The following is a 20,621-nucleotide window of genomic DNA, read 5'->3' on the forward strand; positions in this document are numbered from 1 at the left end:
GTTCATGGCTGTGTGTCTTTAGAGATAATTGAAAGACACAGAATCAATCAATCCATCAACAAATGGTATTTATTGAGGGTATATTGAATGGGAAGCACTGTAATAAGCCTTTGGAGAGTACAATTTGCTAGAACTGGTAGACAGATCTGTTCCCACAAGGAGTTTACAGTCTAGACAGGAAGGCAGACACAAATTACAGATAGGAGACATAACAGGATTAAAGGAGCTCTGCATAGGAAGCAGTGTGATTTTAAAAAATTAACATAAATATTTGTATTTTAAGGTGAATTTAGCCCTAGTTCTGTATTTCTTTACAGCATCTATTATCCAGCATCTAAATATGCAATGGTACCACTTGGTACGGTAAACCAGAGCCAAAATTTGTAGTCCACGGAATTATGGGTCACACTCTCTTTTTTAACAAACAATTAAAGAGCTATTGCTACTTAGATTCTAAGAAATGTACCCTGACTGTGAACATTTAGCAGAGACCAACTGTAGTACATATCATTATACCATCCTGATCTGGAAATTGTACTTAAAAATGGATTAATTTTACCCTTTAAAATGCAATTTAAATATTCATGAGGATTGTCTTTAATAAAATTAGAGAAAACTTAATTCAGCTCTTATTTCACTTGATTGATTAGATTTAGAAAAGAATTACTTTGACTTATTTTATTCATAACATTTTTTAATATGAAGGTGTTGACTTTCAATCATGTTAAATTTGAGTTCTTTAGCATTCTAAATGATCACCAGTTTGATTAGCTTTCTCCCCAAACCCAAGAAAGATTAGGGAAAATTCCTAATCACTATTCCAAATCAGGTAACTGGCTTTCCCACTTTAAGAAAGAATACAAAGAAACCAGAATTTGAGAGCAATGGTATAGACACCAAAAATCCACATTACTGCCTTTAAAATGAATGAAATATTGAAAATAAGAGTACAACAGAAGAACATATATCAGCATTTCAGATGCAAATTTGAAGAGAGAATCATGCCTGAATGTAAGCTCCATCTCAAAGTCTTAGGGATGACTAATTGAATTGCCATTGATAAGATGTCACTTACAGAGACATCACTGCAGAGAAACATGGGTTTGCTGTAAATGACCTGTCATTACAGCAATGGGTAAAGTCCGTGGCTAGACTGAAAAATATTGTACCTAGCAGCAAAAAGCTTAGTAGGTAAAAAAGCAAGAATGGTAAAAAGTCAGTGTACATGATCCACTAGAGAATTATGCCTCAGGTGCTGTGTTTACTCGCTGGCATAAATTAAACAAAACCAATCAATAAAGCCTGTGGTATAAGATGGGGAATGTATGTAGCAGAAGTAACTGACTTTTACTCATACTTATGTTTTAAACTTGGAAAACTGGAATAATTTAGTTTTAAGATTTCTTTATTTATGTCAATATAGATAGTACAATGATGACAACCAAATTAAGTGAGTGAATGAATGTGTGTTCAAATGCACATTTGAGAAGCTGCATGGTCTTGTAGAAAGAGCACAGACCTGGGAGACTCCGGTTCTGTTTCTTGTCTGCTGCAAGATCTTGGGCAAAGCACTTCTCTTTGCCTCAGTTATCTCATCTGTAAAATGGGAATAAAGACTGTAAAGCCCAACTGGACATGGACTCTGTCCAACCTGATAATCTTCTACTGACCCCAGCTCTTTATACAATGCCTGGCACACAGTGAGTGCTTAAATACCTTAAAAAATTTTCAAAAGGCAAATGCCACTTGTACTACTGCTACCACATTTAGTTACAATGCCCATATTCTCTATTTCTGAATGTTGTACAGTCTTTCCAGTTACATCATAGTAGTGTGAAGGGCAGAGGGATGTAGTGGGCAGGATGTGGAAAGGGGGAGGGGATTAGGAAAGAGACAGACAAAAGAGAACACATAAAAAGCAAAAAAAAAAAATCCGCTGTCAATAAAAGGGAAGGCTGGCATTTGTCGGCTGCAGACTAATTAAATGTCACTGAGTCCAGAGGCTAAATGTGCATCAGCTGATGGCCTGGTGGATTTTATTACTGCATATGTAAATTTAATTACAGAGTGATTGGGACTAATAAAGAAATACTACCACACAAAATTATTTCATTTCTTGGCTCATGTTTTCTCTGCCAGCTTACAAGCTGGGAGTTATAAACATTGTTTTGTAATTTGAATTGGTTAAGTAAAAGCCTCTGAGAAAATGCAGTGTGGAAATTGTCTAGGACATCACCTTCTTAAGACAGCATAGCAAAAACCAATTGTTCTTAGTAAATTAGAGTCCTTATTTGTCCTGTTGAGATCTTAATGTTTGAAATTAAAATGACAACTTTTCTACAAAAGTCTAAAGCGCCTGTTAAAATAGTATTTCAAAATATCAATCAATGGTCTTTATTGAGCACTTACTATGTGCCAAGCACTATAATAAACACTTGGGAGGTACTATACAACAGAATTAGCTGACATATTCCTTGCCCTTAATGAGCTTACACCCCATAAATACAAATATATGCCTTTGTCATCCATATTCAATTGGCAGTGTTACTCTCTGGTTGGGAGTATTCACCATACAGAAGAGCACCTGAGTTTGTCCCAATTTTACAATAATCTTATAACTTCATAATGGAGGTTTGAAGGAAGGTAACCCAAGCAATGAGTAGCAGGGTATGTGAAGTCCCATATTAAGATGCCAATAATCTCTCCTGTGTGGGATGCAATGGGCAATATAGAGGAGTCCCTGTAGCTAAGTAAGGTATTTGATATGTGAAACATTGAAAAATCTTTGTTACTTTTAAGCCCTGAGCATTTCCATCACTGTCAGTGGAGCCTGAAACTCCTACGGCGGTCATAAAAGTTAGGACCGCTGTGAACACCTTGCTGGTAGAGTTGTTAACCAGTACAACCCTTGAGGCTATTCTGGTGAAGCAGACTGCCTGATTCATGGGACGCTCAGTGGATCCAATCTTCACAGGTTATGCTGACAGAGCATATAACTTCCCTAAGAAACATAGGACATTATTATTTGTGCCTGCAGGGCTTGCAATATGTGGGTTTTACTGATAAAATTCAGACCTGACAAGCTACAGCTTTTCTACTATTCTTGAGGTACACTCGAAGTGAGATATTTTATTTCCTTCCTAACAAGAAAATACCTAAGAAAAAGGAACCTTCAAAGCAGAATTAATGTTCAGAGCATAGCCATTAAAAATGAGTCAAATTCCATTTAGTACTTATTATCCCTTCTCTTATTATTGAAAGAAAAAAAGAGGAATGCTAAATGTCAATGTTCCCGATTTGAGCTTGCAGAGCATTACAAAGAATAACACTTCCATCTCTGTCCATAGATTGTAGGTGCATATTAGTGAAACCCACCCACAAATAGGAATTCAGTACCTGCTCGCCTCCGACTCATTTACAGTGTGAAACCTATGGGGGACCTGATTATCTTCTATCTACCCAAACACATAGTATAGTGCTTGGCATATAGGAAGAGTTTAACAAAAATATCACAATTATCATTACTATTATCAATGGTAGTAATTTGGCTATGATATTAGACAGGTTTACATGGAATTCATCTAAATGAATGTAATTGAAAAAATTTATCTCTGCTTCAGGGGCAACATTCAGTGCTAGGGACTGTAATACCCAAGAATTCCACCTTGCCTTTTGTAGTTTGTGGATGGCATTTGAAAGAGGAGTAAGGAATCAAAATGTTCTCTTTTGAGCTGTTAATGTTATTATCAGCGGTTTGCACCCATTATCCACCCTCTTTTTAAGAAAAAAGATGCCTTAGATTAGAAATGATTATTTGCTATTAAATCCAATCTCTTTTCTGCTCTCAGAGTATTCTAGCCTTTTCCAGTAGTAATTATGCTGAAGGATGAAAAAGTGCATGCAGTGATAGACAAGGCCATAAGACATTTACCTGATTTGGATATGTCCATCGTTATACCAGTTTCTAATCCTGAACTGTAATTTCTCTCCCTTGATAAGCAGTTATTTTTATAGGTAAGACTACAGACCACATAAATACTGAATGAGGAAAAATATCTACCATCATTTGCTAATGTTACCTCCCATCTGAACCCATTAATGCCATGGGCCTTCAGTCCAGGGTGATAGGCAGGTGGAGGGAGACGATGCTAACCTCTAAGAGCAGCAAGCCCAGAAGAATACACTGTTTTGCTTATATGGACAAAGTGGATATATTCACATTCATAGACAGATAAAGTCTCTAATATTAGTTATTGACAGAATACAGCACAATTCTGCAAATTGATAAGGTGACTGTAAAAAGTGGAAATCATTAGCTTTTAACCTTATAGCGCTGCCTTTAGAAATTGGGCAGATATTTTATTCTTCTTCTTCAACCCCACCTATAAATCACCAAAATAATTTCAATTTTTCACTCCTCACTTTCAAGAGAAACAGCGTGGCTGAGTATAAAGAGCATGGGCTTGGGATTCAGAGGTCATGGGTTCAAATCCACATTCAGCCCCTTGTCAGCAGTGTGACTTTGGACAAGTCACTTAATTTATCTATGCCTCAGTTATCTCATCTGTAAAATGGGGATTAAGACTGAGCCCCCCTGTCTTATCTGATCACTGATGGATAACCTGAAACAGAAATCATGTTGTCCAACATAGCCTAAGATAGGATGGAACTTATTTACCCATAACCTTCACATGCGGTTTCTCTAAATATCTAGAGGGCACCCTGTTCAAGAACAAGAGTCATTTCTAGACTGTGAGCCCATTGTTGGGTAGGGATTGTCTCTATCTGTTGCCGAATTGTATTTTCCAAGCACTTAGTTCAGTGCTCTGCACACAGTAAGCACTCAATACAATTGAATGAATTCTCACCTACCTTCCAGGGAGAGTAACAATGCTCCTACAGGTTTTACTATAGTTTTAAATAAGTGGGCATGTACTTTCACAACTAAAATAAATGCTAATGCTAATTTTTTTTAAATCTACAGTACACAGTGGCATAATGATGTCCAGCATCTTCACTAAATGATTTTCCCAACACACAGAAACATTTTTTATGAATCATTAAAGGCTATTAGGGGTAATGGATCATTTAGATCACTTTTAAAAATTAACTGGTAATTTGCAATACAAATGTCTATTAAAAGGAAAACAAATATTACACCAATTTTAAACAAGCACAATATAAAATAACTACCAAATCAATCTTCCACACAAAACCCTTAACATTCTCACTGCTTTAGCCGGCAGATCCAATTATCCTCCAACATTTGCTGCTCATCCATGCTGAGATTAGTCTCCAGCCTTCCAGTTAGACTATAAGGTCTGTAGGCACATTTGCACTCCAAGGGAAAGGTATAAGGTGTGAATACTGCAATCATTTCCTTCTGAGTAACAAACAGTCTCAATTTGATGATTGGTAGCCTCAATTCCCACTATGATCTCATTGATGTTATACTTTTTTGAGAAAGTTATTCATTCAATCATGTTTATTGGGTGCAAAACATTGTATTAAGCACTTGGGAGAGTACAACAGATACATTCCCTGCCCACAACGAGCTCTATCTGGAGGGCTCACATTCTAGAGGAAATTATCAAACTAAATTAAGGTGTACAATACTACAAGTATTGTAGCACTGTAATACAGAGACCATTTCAGAAATCTTCTTGGAAAACACACACACCCACACATACATGGACTCTGTTGCATAAATTTGGGGGCATGTAACTCTAGGAGAGTTTCACAGCAACCATAGCTTTTCCTATCTTTGAATCTGTTCTAGTCCTCCACCTCTTGCAGGGAGTCTTCTCTAATTAAATCACAGTTTCCTGAATTGTGTTGATGCCAGTCAGTATTATCACATATATTCTTATACCCATCTTTGTCATTTCTTTATCTGCAGAAACATAGAACAATATTGGTGAATGGAGAGCCACTCCCAAAATGTGTGGATTTTGGCCAAAATATGTATATATATCTGTTCAGTAATTGTATGGATAAACACAAACATCAAATATTGAATATATATTTCTATGGTTTTGGAGGTAGAAAATTATATTCCCGATCTTAATATTTTATTGGACTGTGAGTGTGAGAGGATATTTCTGATAGAAGATTGTGTGGTTAACAATCCTTCCTACATGTGAGCATGTAAAGATTTCCAATTAATGCACTACTGCATTTGTTTCCCAATTTCTAGAGCAATCTTTGTTTTCTCCTCTATGTTGTGAATATCTAAGACAGACATTGTACAAAGTTGATACTCTACAGAAACACCATTTTCTGAGAGGAAATTTAGACATTTCAATTTATTACTAAAAAAGTCCTCAGGGACTAATTAGCAATTCATGAAGAGAAAGCCCGCCTGGAATGCACTGGCATATTCATTACTTGATGACCTTCATCCTTTCAGATCTGTACTCCTCTGCTCCCCTGAATAAATTAAATCAGAAGGGTACAAATATCATTCCCCTCTGTGAACTTTCAGAACATTTGTAATTGAATGAACTGTGCAAAATCCAAACAACTTCCACATGATAACACTGGCAAATTACTAGGAATGTTTGTATAATCCCCTAGATATATTGCAAGAACCATAGTTAAATAATTTTTTGGACATCTCACACTTTTTGTTTCCTTCAATTTTAAAAGTAACTAGGGGAAGAAAATGAAAACACTACCTTAATGTGATGGGGTAAGTAGTTTCAATTTTGCAGGTACAGAAGTCAAAATTATGGTTACCATAGCAACCCAAACATCAGCACCTGGTATATATTATACCAGTCCCATAAGCTACCATTATGTACAAGGTCAAAGCATTTCAAAGCATGCAAAGAAAGCACATGATGAAAATATGAGCTGAGCGCTGGGCTCACTCTTTCAAGGGACCTTAATTTTTAATTTATTGGTTCCTTTTCTCCTTAAAAATCTTAATTCAGTATTACAGTACACTACTCTTGCATTTGATTAGTGAATGTCAATTACTGAAATTAATGAATATATACAAAAATTTTTTTTAAAAAACACTTGCTTTGCTTAATCTAGATCCTCAAGAGGATAAGTATTTTACATTCCAGTCAGAGTATACAGTTAAGGACTTATCCAAAGAAAACTTAAAGAAACAAAATATTGCCCTAATTATACTTTGAGTTCTAGGTCAACAAGGGCAGCCTTGTAGCTTTGGAAAATGCTCTATGCACCAAATATTAGCCTCCCATCTTCAAGTTTTTGTTCCTTTTAGATATAAAAACAAAATAGGAGAGTTTGATGCAATACAAAAAATAAGTTATCAAGCTACTAACATATTGGAGCTTGTTGAAACAAGAACAGGCAACAAACTGACCTTTACAGTTTAGATCCTCACCTGCATGGGGTTTAGCCTTAAGGAACTTTCAATTTCCTCCAAGCTGTATAATTTTATGATTCTATAAATGTGACTCCTGCTACAAAGACTGTTTGCTGCTCCACTACAATTGGCTGTTATCTGCCACAATCTGGGCCACAGTCAATTTATTTGATAAACAATCCAGATATGAATAGGGATGCACCATCCTTTCCCTCTCTTTCATGGTAGTACTGGTTAGCAAGATAATGTAATTATTCCTTAGTGTTTCTGTGTCAGTGGGAGGTAAACAGAACTTACTCTTAAATAATCTTGAAGAGGTTGCAGAGTCAACCAATCGAGTGTTTCCTGTGTGCAGAGTACTGAGTGCTGGGGAGAGCACAAGGGAACAGTATTGGTAGCCTCAATCCGTACCCCAAATAAATTTACAAATCCAAATAAATTCACAATCTAGAGGGGAAGACAGACATTATTATGTCTACAAACATAATATAATTATGAATAGAGACTCTGCAATTAATCCAGCAGGATGTACTCTTATGGTAGAGACTGTGAGAAAAGAACTATAAGCATTGCAGAAGTTACACAATGACTGTGAAGCAGCGGGCCTTCCTGGACAGAGCACAGGCTTGGAAGTCATAAACCATGGGTTCTAATCCCAGCTCTGTTGCATTTCTGCTGGTGACCTTGGGCAAATCACTTTACTTCTCAGGGCCTCAATTACCTCATCTATAAAAATGGGGATTAAAAGTGTGAGCCCAGTGTGGGTCAGGGACTGTGACTAACCTGACTGACTTGTATTTATTCCAGTGCTTAGAACAGTGCTTGACACTTAGTATATGTCCAGAAAATACCATAATAATAATGGTTATTATTATTAAATTATGAAAATATACCTAATTGCTGTGGGTTTGATGATCAGATGAATACAAGGTGAAGCTCAAGGATAAAACTCCAAATACTGAGTTGATACATAATGAGGAGGGAGTCAGTTACAGGACTTAATTGGGGAGGGCCTCATGGACACTCATTCATTCAAACATATTTATTGAGCACTTACTGTGTGCAGAGCACTTGTACTAAGCACTTGGAATGTACAATTTGGCAACAGAGACAATCCCTTCCCAACAATGGGCACACAGTCTAAAAGGGGGAGACAGACAGCAAAACAAGTAGTCGAGCATCAATACCATCAAAATAGAATCATAGATATATATGCATCATTAATAGAGAAATATATACACAAATATACATAAGTGCTGTGGGAAGGGGAAGGGGATAGAGCAGAGGGAGTAGGGGTAATGGGGAGGGGAGAAGGGGCAGAAGAAAAGGGAGGGTTCAGTCTGGGAAGGCCTCCTGGAGCAGATGAGCTCTCAGTAGGCTTTGAAGAGGGGAAGAGAGTTAGCTGGGCAGATGTGAGGAGGGAGAGCATTCCGGCTAGTGGTAGGACATGGGCCAGGGATCAATAGCGGGACAGGGGAGAACAAGGCACAGTGAGGAGGTTAGCAGCAAAGCAATGGAGTGTACGGGGTGGGTGGGCTGTAGGAGAGAAGGAAGGTGAGGTAGGAGGGGTCAAGGTGATGGAGAGCTTTGAAGCCAAGAGTGAGGAGCTTTTGCTTCATATGAAGGTTGATAGGCAACCACTGGAGGTTTTTGAGGAGGGGAGTGACATGCCCAGAGCATTGGAGATGTGACCCTGATAAAGATATGAAGGTGGTGGGGAGTGGTGGTCTGATGCACATGGAGGAGATGGAGTTCCAGCCCAGAGTGAGGATGTGAAAGGGGTTGGTGGTGAGACAGAGGAGACAGGAGCACTACAAGCAACCTGGTGGCACAACAACAAAATGGGCAGGTTGGGTTGCAGTAGAAAGGAAAGGTACAAGGGGGCAAGCTCACTGAGAGCTTTAAGGCTGATGTGGAGGAATTTCAGTTTCAATAAACGCCACTCAAAACAAAAAGAAATTTGGGGAAAAGGGCAAACTGAAGTGGGAGTTTGGATAATTCAGGCCCAAATCACCACTTCATTTATGTGTATGCATATGTGTGTGTATGCACATGTAGAAATACATATACAAATATATATTTGACTTGAATATTCTGTCCAATAGAAAGCTGATATTATAACATCTCAATCCAGATTAACTTTGTTGGGAAGCAGCATGGGATAGTGGATAAAGAAGCATGGGCATGGGAGTCAGAATATCTGGGTTCTAATCCTGACTGCACCAATTGTTTGCTGTGTGACCTTGGGCAAGTGACTTAGTTACCTCTATTACGTTATCTGTACAAGGGGGGATTAATACTGTGAATCCCATGTTGAACATGGAATGTGTCTAACCTGATTAGCCTATATCTACTTACCCCAGCACTAAATATAACACATCAGCCAATCTATGGAATCAGAGTATACCTTTAATGCATTTGTTTTTGCCAACCTTCATTCATTAGTTTTAACTATATATCCTTTTTGTTCCTGTTTTATGTTTATAATTCCCATGTTTCTGTGTCTCCTCATATATTCTATTCTCATGATGGGCAGACAACATTGCCTCTACGTCTCTACTTCTACTGTATTGTCCTAATGCCTGGTACCATACCCTGCAAAGGGTAGGTACTCATTTACCTACCCTTTGAGGATGAGTTTGGGGTGTGTGTGTTTGTGGGGCAGGGTGGGGAGGCAGTGTGTGGGTCAAAACTTAGTATGCACAGAGCCTGGTCCATATCTAGAATTATAGCCTTTTGTCAACTGATATTCAGAGCAATTCATATTATTGCCTACAGTGTTATAAAAAAAGCAATAAGATAGTCTTGAAAACGTTTTAAGGAATCCTTATTTCCTCTCATCATTTTTAACCTCTATGTGTCTCAGTAGTAGCCTCTTACCAACTACAAAAGTGTGTCTTTCTTATGAACATTGGTTCTGTGTAAGACCAGTTAAAATTGATGGTTGTTACAATGGGTATCAAATACCTCCCAGCAAATTTCATTCTTTTACCCAGGTTAGAATTGAGCAATGTATTATTTGATTTTTGAAATAAAATTGAATAAATAACAACGAGCCCATGACTCCCCAGAGCCTGAACTGTTACCCTGCCTAAATTTCCTTAGGCCACCAGGATGTAATAGAGCAAGGTAAACTACAATCTGTGCCCTGGATTTGGGTTCCTAGCTTATTCGTTCTAGCCCATGGAAGTGAACTGACTAATGGAAGTGGTTCTCCTTTCAGTCACTAAATCTCCAGCCACAAATCAGTTTGCTGTAGATCAGTCCACTACCAGCCTCATGATTCAGATTCTACTGGAACTATTTCAAAATACATTCTGAAGTGCCCATTTTTATCTGTCTGGCAAATAAAAGATAATTACACTGAATTTCTAGTCTTTGCAAGCAGAAATTTAGTGTGGGTAAACAGCAGTGTTTGGATTACTTTGTGCTAACCAAATTGATTTAAGATCAACATTTATTGTTGGTTAGAAAACAGCATGAATAATTAAATAATATAAATTCTGCCAGCTTTCAGTTCTCCCCAGAATATGTGCTGCACTCTCTTGAATACTGGTGGCATGAAAGTGAATGTTCCTCAGAGTCAGTGACCTACTACTGGAGGAGTCCTGCAAGGAGAGATTCCCAGTCCAGTGTGTTACCTTGAACCTCAGAATCCCAGTCCAGTGTGATACCTTGAACCTCCCTTGCCTTACCCTTAAATTAATAGGGGGCTTCCTTTGCTCCCATCCACATCCCCCTAATAGACTGTGCTCACAGCTGGCTGGAAGCTGAGTTTCTGAACACTCAGATAATGGTGATCTTAGAAAAAGTACTTTAGGGGGGATGTAAAGGACCTGGCTGGGCAGATAGAAGAATGGTTATCATTTGTTTGCTTCCTCAGCCCTAAACTGTGCCTCTGTAGGAAGTGCCAGGCTGAAGATTAGTCTGAGCAAAGGAGGCAGTCAAAAGCAGCTCTATGTTTATGGCAAAATATTCTGGGTGTCGAGGTTTTTAAAATAAAGTAAATGAGTGAATACCACACTGCTGTTATTACTCATAATACTGAATACAGCACCTTTCCAAGTTTTTTCACAATTTTTTCATTTAAATTTCAACACATTTGGTAGAGTAAGGGAAGAAGGGGAAGGGTTCAGAAATGCAGTTGCCAGAGGCCCAGTTTTATCTAGCTAGTTGGGTGAATAGGCCTGAAAACCCATCAGTGCATTCATATCTGGACAAATGGAGAGTGATCTCATCACATTAAAGCAGGCTTGGGTGCCAAGATGTTTAAGAATAACTGAAATAATCAATCAGTTGTATTTATTGAACAATGAGTTCAGAGTACTGTACTAAGCACTTGGGGTAGTACAATAGATCAATACAATAGAGTCAATAGATACATTGCTTGCTCAAAATGAGCTTACAATCTAGAGGCGGAGACAGAAAGTAATATACATTACATATAAGTACATACCTACTATGGGGCTGATGAAAGAGTGAATAAAGGGAGCAAATCAGGGCAACGCAGGGGAATGAGGGCTTAGTCAGGAAAGGCCTCTGGGACGAGATGGGCCATCAACAAGGCGGCCAGTACTAATCCATTATGGGCTCCTCATCCTTGTACTTCTGCAAATCCCATTTGAGTTTCCTTTTTTGTATAGCCTGCATAATTTTCTATGGTAATAGATTTTAAACACCTTCCACTTGAGGAAGCAGTGTTTCCTTAGGCTTGCTTTAGACACTACCTTGTTCATGTATCAATAGGGTGACCCTCATCTTGATGTTATGGGATATGATTCATCCTGGCCACCTCCTCCATGAACCGGGAAACTTCAATGATGCTCCCTCTTAGCTTGTACCTCTCAGACTACAGTTTCTTACTATTTCAAACTATCCTCTTAAGGAAACTTCTCCACACCCCTACTCATCTTGCTTTCCCTTTTATGAACAACAAGAAATTTAGTTACACATTCTTAAAAAAACAAAAGAAAAACTAACCAGGAAAAAAGGCAAAATAGCCAAGATTGGTTGTGCAAACAAGGTCTTTTTCCTCAAACATGAAGTAAAAAAAAGAATCCTGCTCATCTCTCACTTGGATAGCTACAATGGCAGTAGAAAGTTAGAAGATTTAAAAGTATGTGCTTTCAACTTCCTTCAGAGTTTATGGAAACTCCACCCCATTTGCAAACCCAATAGGAATATTAACTTTGTTTTATGTTGCAAGCAAGCTTTCTGATAGCCATATCCCAATTTACAGAAGACAAGTCCAAAATGGGCTTTGTGAGCTGCTGGGAGGCTCCTCGGTGTATTTGAGTGATCTGAGCACTCCTGACTTCCCTACCAGGGCAACTCCCTGGATCTGCAGAACAGCCACATCTTTAAATGAATAAATCAGTGGTATTTACTGGGCACTGACTAGGTGCAAATTACTATACAAAGTGCTTGGGAGAGTACAATACAACAGAGTTGGTAGATAGGTTTCCTGACCACTAGACACAGACTACAGAGGGAAGAGAGATATTGAAATAAATTACCAGTAAGTAACGTAAGTACTGATATGTGATGACAAATGTTAACCTAAGTGCTGTGTTGCTGAGGATGGAGAATATCAAGTTCATAAATGGTGCAGATACAAGTGCAAAAGCAACACAGAAGGGATAGGAAATAGGGAAAAGGGAGAGTGGGAGTAGAGGAAAGGGAGTAGGGGAACAGGAGAGCAGGAGTAGGGGAATGGTTAGGAGAGTAAGGAAGAGTGAATATTTACTCTGTATGTTCCCTATAGTTTCAGAAAGGTAGGAGTGCTCCCTTCAGCCCTCCAAATAAACCAATGTGCTTACAACAATGACAGACCAGTATTATTCTGTAGAAGTTTTACCTTGAAATGTTCAGTTCATGGGTGAAGGGACACAGTACACTGGTTGCTGTTCCAAAGTGTGGAGTCCCAGTAGGGTTACAACTTTCTCCACTATGAAGTCTAGATAACACATAAAAAGCCTAAGACCACTGGGTGATACTTCCAAGGAAAGAGGCCCACAGGAATTATTAACATCTCGCAAGATATTCCTGAGAGTCAAGGAAAAGGCTCTACCTCCCTCGCAGGTAGGTACATAGGCTTATGGACAAATATCCAACCAAATGTCTTCTGGATTCATCGAACCCTGAACCCAATACAGCATTTCTGGAGGTCGACTGGAGACCTAAGCCACCATGTTGGGATCTGCAAGGCCCACAATCCCAGCTACAAATGAGCTTCTGGGAAATCCTCCTTTCCAACACACCAATTTTTTTATTATTCAGATAAATGTTAACCACTTGCTTTGTGCCAAGAACTATACTAAGCCCTGGGCTAGATTAAAGATAATCAAGTTAGACACAGTCCCTATCCAACATAGGGCTCTCAGTCTGAGTAGCATTTCCAGACTGTAGTCCCCACAGAGCTCTGTAAGGATAAAGAGGGGACTTCCTGGACTGCTGGGTAATACAGGATGGTTACAAAATGCTGGAGACAACCTTGTGTGACTATTTGAACTGGATCTGTAACAGACCCTGCCTCACCAGCCTCCAGGAACTGTAACTAGGTATGGCACCCGACAGCTAACTAGGATACTCAGCATTGATTCCATAGCTCCTTATAGATTCGTCAGCACTGCACATTTCAGTGGTGATTATGATGATAGGCCTGATTTCACTGGAAGTAAATGAACTCAGCCTTACAATTAGAATGTCACATCTATTATTTCATCATGATAACCTCCTTTAAAATGTGATTAGTTAGTATGCTATAGGGAGATCTAGAAAAGTTGACAATAACAATTTTATAAGCTGCACTGGGTAATTAAATTATCACCACGTAGTGATCTTAGCTTGCTTATACGTTTCCATTTCTCTTCTGATATTACAGGGTTTAGAAGAGGAGAATATCACTGCCTTTCTACATAGTACATAGTTTAGTATAGCTCTGCACACAGTAAGCACTCAATAATTACCATGGAATGGATGAACACAGAGAAATTTGTTCTCCGGCTGATTGAATGGGATTTCACCTTAAGTTCCATTTCAAATGGTGCTGTGCATCTGCTCACTCATCAAGCTACCAAGGAGTTGCCATGCTTTTTACTTTAAAACTCACCACAACTTGTGCTGTAATTTGAAATGATTCACTTCATTAGACCAATCCCAGTGCACCATTCCTCTCTGTTGTGTTACTGCTCATGGACATTTGCATTCCTCTGTAAATAAAATTAATCCCAAATATGTCCACTGCTGGCATGTAACAAAATGGGAACTTTCCAACAGCTGAGAACCACAATATGGTCAAGGGCCATGATAGTTGGGAACTGATGACCCAGAACCTTGATTATCTAAGCTTGTAAAAGTACGATTTGGATAGGATACATCTCAATGGACACAACTAATAAATCTTAATTATCTCTCAAAACAGAATGTTTTTCCTTTGTAACACTGTGTTCATTGTTCTACAGTGCAACTAAACACAAACAACAAAAGAGAAAAAGAAAACAAAACTTAGTGAGTCTTCTTTTGCAGCTGTTACATCTCAATCAGGAGGAGACAAAGCGAGAGTGAAATTGCCGCAAAGCTGTGATCTAAACCAATCTACTGCAGATGCTTCCTCCTCTGCCTATCCAGGGTGTCTGCTTTCTCCAGATTTAGAAGTAGTTGAAAGTGTTAGTGACAGCGAGTAGGGAGATGGGGATCTGGAGGGAGGGGTACATATTACAGAGTTTCCCCTTAGCTTCCTGTCAGTTTTGGTCCTGTGTGGGATTGGATCAGGGCTGGACCAATCCAGTTTTATTCAAGTGATCTGGAAGGCCAGAAGGCCCAAAATGGGGATTTGGTTTGCTACAGGTATATCCAATCATCTGGTTCTAACCTGAGACCAAGACCATCAGCAAGGTTGACTCCAGAACAAATTCAGTTCTGACATAGAATGGGCCTTGGCTGATCTGCTATCTACAGAAACAAACCTACTTCTAGGACAAGCCACCTGGGTCTATCTAAACCAGAGCGGGCCGCCTTCTTCTGCCTCCCCTTCCCCAGCCCCTCATCTGAGACAGACCACATTTCAAACTGGACTCAGGTAGGAAAGGAAAGCCAAAGGCAGTGAAGTTTAGTGGAAGGGGGACTGGACTGGACTTGGGTTCAAGTTCAAGCTCTGTCACTGTCCTACTGTGTGACTTCGGGCTAGGCACTCTGGACTGTAAGCTCATTGTGGGCAGGGGCTGTGTCTGTTGTAATGTTACACTGTATTCTCCCAAGCACTTAGTAAAAGCTCTGCACACAGTAAGTGCTCAAAAAAATACGACTGACTGACTTTACCTCTCTGGGTCTAACAAAGGACGGGGCCTATGTGTTGGATCTCAAGGCCTTGTGTCTACCCAGCGCTCAGCACAAAAGTCAAAAGCTTACCACAAATGTCATAATGTTTTATTATTTATTGGAAGGGTTCTAAAAGGAGCCAGATTGTGCAACTCGGGTAAAAGTGATCGGACCACTGCTCTTTGTCTTCCCCAGATGAGAGCTTTTCCTTTGTATTGTCACTCACTGAAGCTCAGGGTAAGGCAACAAACGTTGGGGAACCCACTGTGGAGTCCTGGAAATGCACATCCTCTTTCCTTACCTTCAGGGCCGCTTGGCACTCCATCTCTCTAGAACATGCTACAGGAGTTCGAAGGAACAAATAGGGTAAGGAGGGACCAATGAAACAGAGGCAGCATCAGGGCCTCAGAAAAGGATTCAGGAGATGAGAAGGTGAGAATGTGAACTTGCGACACCATTGTACGGCCTGGCAGGGTCCCAGGCAGGACCTGTGTGGAAATGTCATTGCTTATCAAATGATTGAAATCCCTCGAGAGAGTTTCCTAAGCCCCCCTCGGCTCTGAACAGAGGCCTCCTGCTGTCTTGCTCGGGGCCTCAATTCAATCTTGCAGGTCTGTCTCTAAATGAGCAGGACACCAGAATAACCAGACCAGTAGGGAGGCTTTTTCCTGAATCCTTTATGGCTGCCTGTTTCCCTTCCTTTGCGGCTGTGACATGTCAGGGAAGAGCAGGAATGCATACCATCAATTTCTAAAGTGTCTCACACCTGCACACACTCTCTCCCTCTCACTCTAAGGCAAACTCAGGGCCGGCTTGGTTTTCAAATGAGAGTCTTGGGGTGTGTGCGAGGGAATGGAGGCCTCCTGTCCCCCAGGATATCCTTGGTTGCACAACTGGTCGGATGGCTTCCCGCAATGGGGGGGGGGGGGGGGGGGGTGCGGAGGCGCTGGCTCTGCAGCACTGCAGCAGGGTGAAGGGAGGCCGCTGCTGCAGCGAAGGAGCCTCGGAGGACAGCTCCCTGCAACGGCCCAGCTGGGTCCAGCTCAGTCCTGCCCTGTCCGGTCCCCTGCCCGTCGGCTCTCTGCCCATTGTGCCCTCTGCCTGCACTGCAGAGCTGAGCGTCGCCTTGCCACCGACCCCCATCCACTGACCCCCTTCGTCCACCGACCCCCCACCGTCCACCCCAGGCCCCCGGCGGCCTTCCTGCCCCCTGGGCCGGACGGGAGGTGGAGGGGGAGGTGGAAGAGGAGGTGGAAGAGGAGGAGGAGGAGGTGGAAGAGGAGGAGGTGGAGGAGGAGGAGGAGGAGGTGGAGGAGGAGGAGGTGGAGGAGGTGGAGGAGGAGGTGGAGGAGGTGGAGGAGGAGGAGGAGGAGGAGGCTGTCACCCCAACACAGACCCATCATGACAAATGCAGAAGCTCCCGGGCTTCCCTAGAATTTGCACAACGATGCCACCGACCGATTACCGTGCACCAAGCCTCATGACTGTTTAGGTCGTCCCTATCTGCTGCTAAATTGTACATTCCCAGCGCTCAGTACAGTGCTCTGCCCATAGTAAGCGCTCAATAAATAGTCCTGAATGATTCATGCGAGCCCACGGGGGTGTGTGTCCTAGGCAGAGTCCTTCCTGCTCGCCCCACGAATCCTCTCCCAACCTTGCTGCAAAACGCTCCTCCTCGACGCCTTCCAAACGCCCCTCTCGCTTCCCTCCGCAGCCCCTCGGAGTCCGGGAAAAACCTGGAGTTTTGTGCACCCCCGCCCTCCCCCCGAGAGGTCATCGTCCAGGCTGAAACCAGTCGACCGAAAACAAGCCAGATGCATCGTACAATCCCGCCCGGGGGATACAAACGAAGCTTATTATTAATTATAATGACGGTAATTTGTTAAGCCGTTACTCTGTGCCAAGGCCTGGGGTAGATGCAAGGTCACCAGGGTCACCCCACGTGGGGCTCACACTCTCCAACCCCATTTTACAGGTGAGGTCGCCGAAGCACAGAGAAGTTAAGTGTCTGGCCCAAGGTCACACAGCAGACAGGTGGCGCAACCTGGATTCGAACCTAAGACCTCCGACTCTCAAGCCCGGGCTCTCGCCACTAGCTAAGTGGGCTGCAGCTTGATTTTATCCTCCCAGACCGTAGCCCAGGGCGCAGGCTGAGCCTCTACATCCCCCGCAGAGTTGCATCGGTCGTGCACCGCAAGCACACGCATGCACACACCCGCACACCGCCAGCACACGCATGCACACACGGGCAAACCGCAAGCACACGCATGCACACAGCCGCACACCGCAAACACGCACACGCACACCTCAAGCACACGCATGCACACACCCGCACACCGCAAACACGCACACGCATGCACACCTCCGCACACCTCAAGCACACGCATGCACACACCCGCACACCGCAAGCGCACGCATGCACACACCCGCATCCTATGTCCACAGGCAGGAAAAGAAAAAAAGGCAGCTCTAAGTCCGGAGCCGAGATGCGAGTCTGGTTATCGGTCACCTCCCGAGGGATGGTCCTTGCCGGTCCTTCCAAGTTGTCGGGGGAACAGGCGCGGTCCCCCCCAAAACCCCCGCTTTTCGACCCGCCCCCCCACCTTTCGACCTGCCCCCCACTGCCGACAACTTCCCGGAGAACAAGCCGGTCCCGCATCCCCGCAAAGAAACTTGTTGGCCCGTTCCCGATTCCCTTCGGCCCTGCCCCGGGTTGTGGGGAGACTTACCCTCCACGATAAGATCGTTCGCAGACAAACTAGGCGTGGGAGGATTTTCACCCAGGCCCCGCAACTTTCCTGCGCGGGGAGAGACTCTTTTCGAGCGCGGGGGAAGGAGAGAAAAGCCGCCAAGACTTTGAAAGCCGAGCGGGGAGAGGGAGGTGGGACCGGAGAGGATGAAGCCGGCTTTCTTCTCAAGAGCCGGGATCCTGGAAAAATCCAATCCTCGTTCAGAAGAGAATTCTTTCAGACCCGTTATCTGTATTACTATTAATGCGCAGAGCAGACGGCATTGCATACAAATAGATCCGAGGATGAGCTTCTATTGGTGGCTGCCGAAGGCCCCTGGGTCCTACTGCGCTGGCTCTGGAAACTACAAAGCAACACCATTCAAGAGGCTTTGGAGAAGGGAGGCGGGGAGAAAACGTGTTTAATTGATTCGTTACCGCGGGGGTTGAAATCCCCGCTGCGGTGTTTAAGCCAAAAAAGTGTGTCTGCACTCGTGTACGTACACACACACACACACACACACACCCCATCACCCCCTACACTAGTACAAAGCATCATTTCATTCCCGTATTTACTGGCCAAACTGTGGGCTGGGTCTACAAATGTAAAGAACTTGAAAGAAATTGTATGAGAAACGTTGACACCAATACATCTCTGGGTGAAAACTCTGTCCTCTAAGATAGCCTATCCTTCACAGTTTTGGTAATAATAGGAAGTGCCGACCTATTCAATTATACTTGCAAAACACTCAGGCACTCTAGTATCGTGTGTACTTCTAGAAGACCTCCTTCTAATTAATAGGGTCAAAAGGTGGTGCAGCATAAGGTAAGGGGACCTAAGATTATGAGAACTAAAAGTATTCTCATTCAGTTGGTTTTGTTAGTGGGCCTGCTCTGTGCATGTGTTTACCCAAGGCAGCAGATATACACAGTTTCCAGAAAGTGCATCTGATCTCTCTCACTTCCTATTCAGGTATGTGGTGAATATTTAACAATTTAAAAATGAAAAATTAATCAATTGAAATATTTCAATGATTATTCCCTAAACATTTTCCATTAACTGCTCTGTTCAATTTTTACGTGATCAGTCTGTATCATTCCATCATTAATCAAATAACAAAATAGCATTTTAATTTATATACATCCATGGTAACACACTAAAACAATGTGCAATTGTATTAGAGAAGCTCACCAACCTTATAAAACATATTGGGCCTTAATTATTTTGTCAAAATATTTTAACACTGATGAGCAAGCTGGAAAAAAAAAACTTAAGGTACGTGGGTCATGTACTCTTGGCCATTAATTCCAATCAAGACTTAAAACCCCCCAAACCAGGGACAGATGGAAAAACACTGCTCAGAAAATTCTATCTAGGATACTTATTGATATGACAAAGTCTGCAATAACATATGTTTCTTGGACTTTAGTTGAGAACAGTCATGGTAAATGTGAATTTAATTACAAATTATGCCTGTAATTTACAGTTGAATGCTGCTGGAAAGAGATGCATTGAATAAGGTCAGCAGCAATCAACCCATAAATTCACCAGAGTAGTGTAAACAAAATACAGGAGAATAAAATACTGGTGTTTATCTGTGGCATGGTAGGTTTTTTTGCCTGTCTTTTAAATATCTATAGTATTAAAATCATTCTTTTAATTAAATGCAACATAAGCTAAAAACAACCCCCTCCCCTACTCTTTTTCCCTCATCAGTAACCCTTGACAACAGAAGTGTTACTTCAAGTCCAGGTTTCTGTTGCTGCTATGCAGACCTAACTTAGAGCTTGCCTCTTTATTGCAAGGAAAATTTAACTCTTTCATAGCTGAGCTATTGATCCAGGGTGTTTATTTTCTTAGTTTTTCTTGTTTTGCTAGCTAGATTGAAGATTATTAAAAGGTTTTCTCCTGCATATTTACAATGCTTTCCATCTAACCTGCAAGAATTCAAGATTTCTTCAATCTAAGAATTATGATTTGTTCATTCCTACCCAAAATGTTACTACAGAGATACTGTGTATCAGTATCACAGTGAGACAAAGGGACCAAAGGCATGAGGGGAGAAGTTCCTGAATGATGGAGTTGGTGATCAGTACAAGAAAATAATTTCAAAACCTCCTCTTCAATATTTCCTTGCTTAGGTGTTGGCTTCTCCTTGGCTGTTGACTGTTTATTAATCAGTGGTATTGATGAGAGTTGATTGACACACTAAGTCCCTACTATGCATTCAT

General features: G+C 41.6%; 1 protein-coding gene across 6 annotated transcripts in view; it reads right to left on the reverse strand.

The window, feature by feature from the left end:
* ROBO1 (roundabout guidance receptor 1) overlaps positions 1-18,667 on the reverse strand; it is a 797,263-nt gene extending 778,596 nt beyond the window's left edge. For 4 of the 6 annotated variants that reach the window (XM_039914415.1, XM_029082113.2, XM_039914412.1 and 1 more), the window contains exon 1: positions 18,391-18,665. The gene's annotated coding sequence lies outside the window, so the exon portion shown is untranslated. Of the gene's footprint in view, positions 1-18,390 lie in introns of all 6 variants that reach the window. The other 2 variants (XM_039914411.1, XM_039914413.1) reach the window with 2 other exon arrangements.
* Between the last annotated feature and the right edge of the window lie 1,954 nt (positions 18,668-20,621).

Source organism: Ornithorhynchus anatinus, chromosome 17 (assembly GCF_004115215.2).
Source record: "Ornithorhynchus anatinus isolate Pmale09 chromosome 17, mOrnAna1.pri.v4, whole genome shotgun sequence".
NCBI classification, from domain to species: Eukaryota; Metazoa; Chordata; class Mammalia; order Monotremata; family Ornithorhynchidae; genus Ornithorhynchus; species Ornithorhynchus anatinus.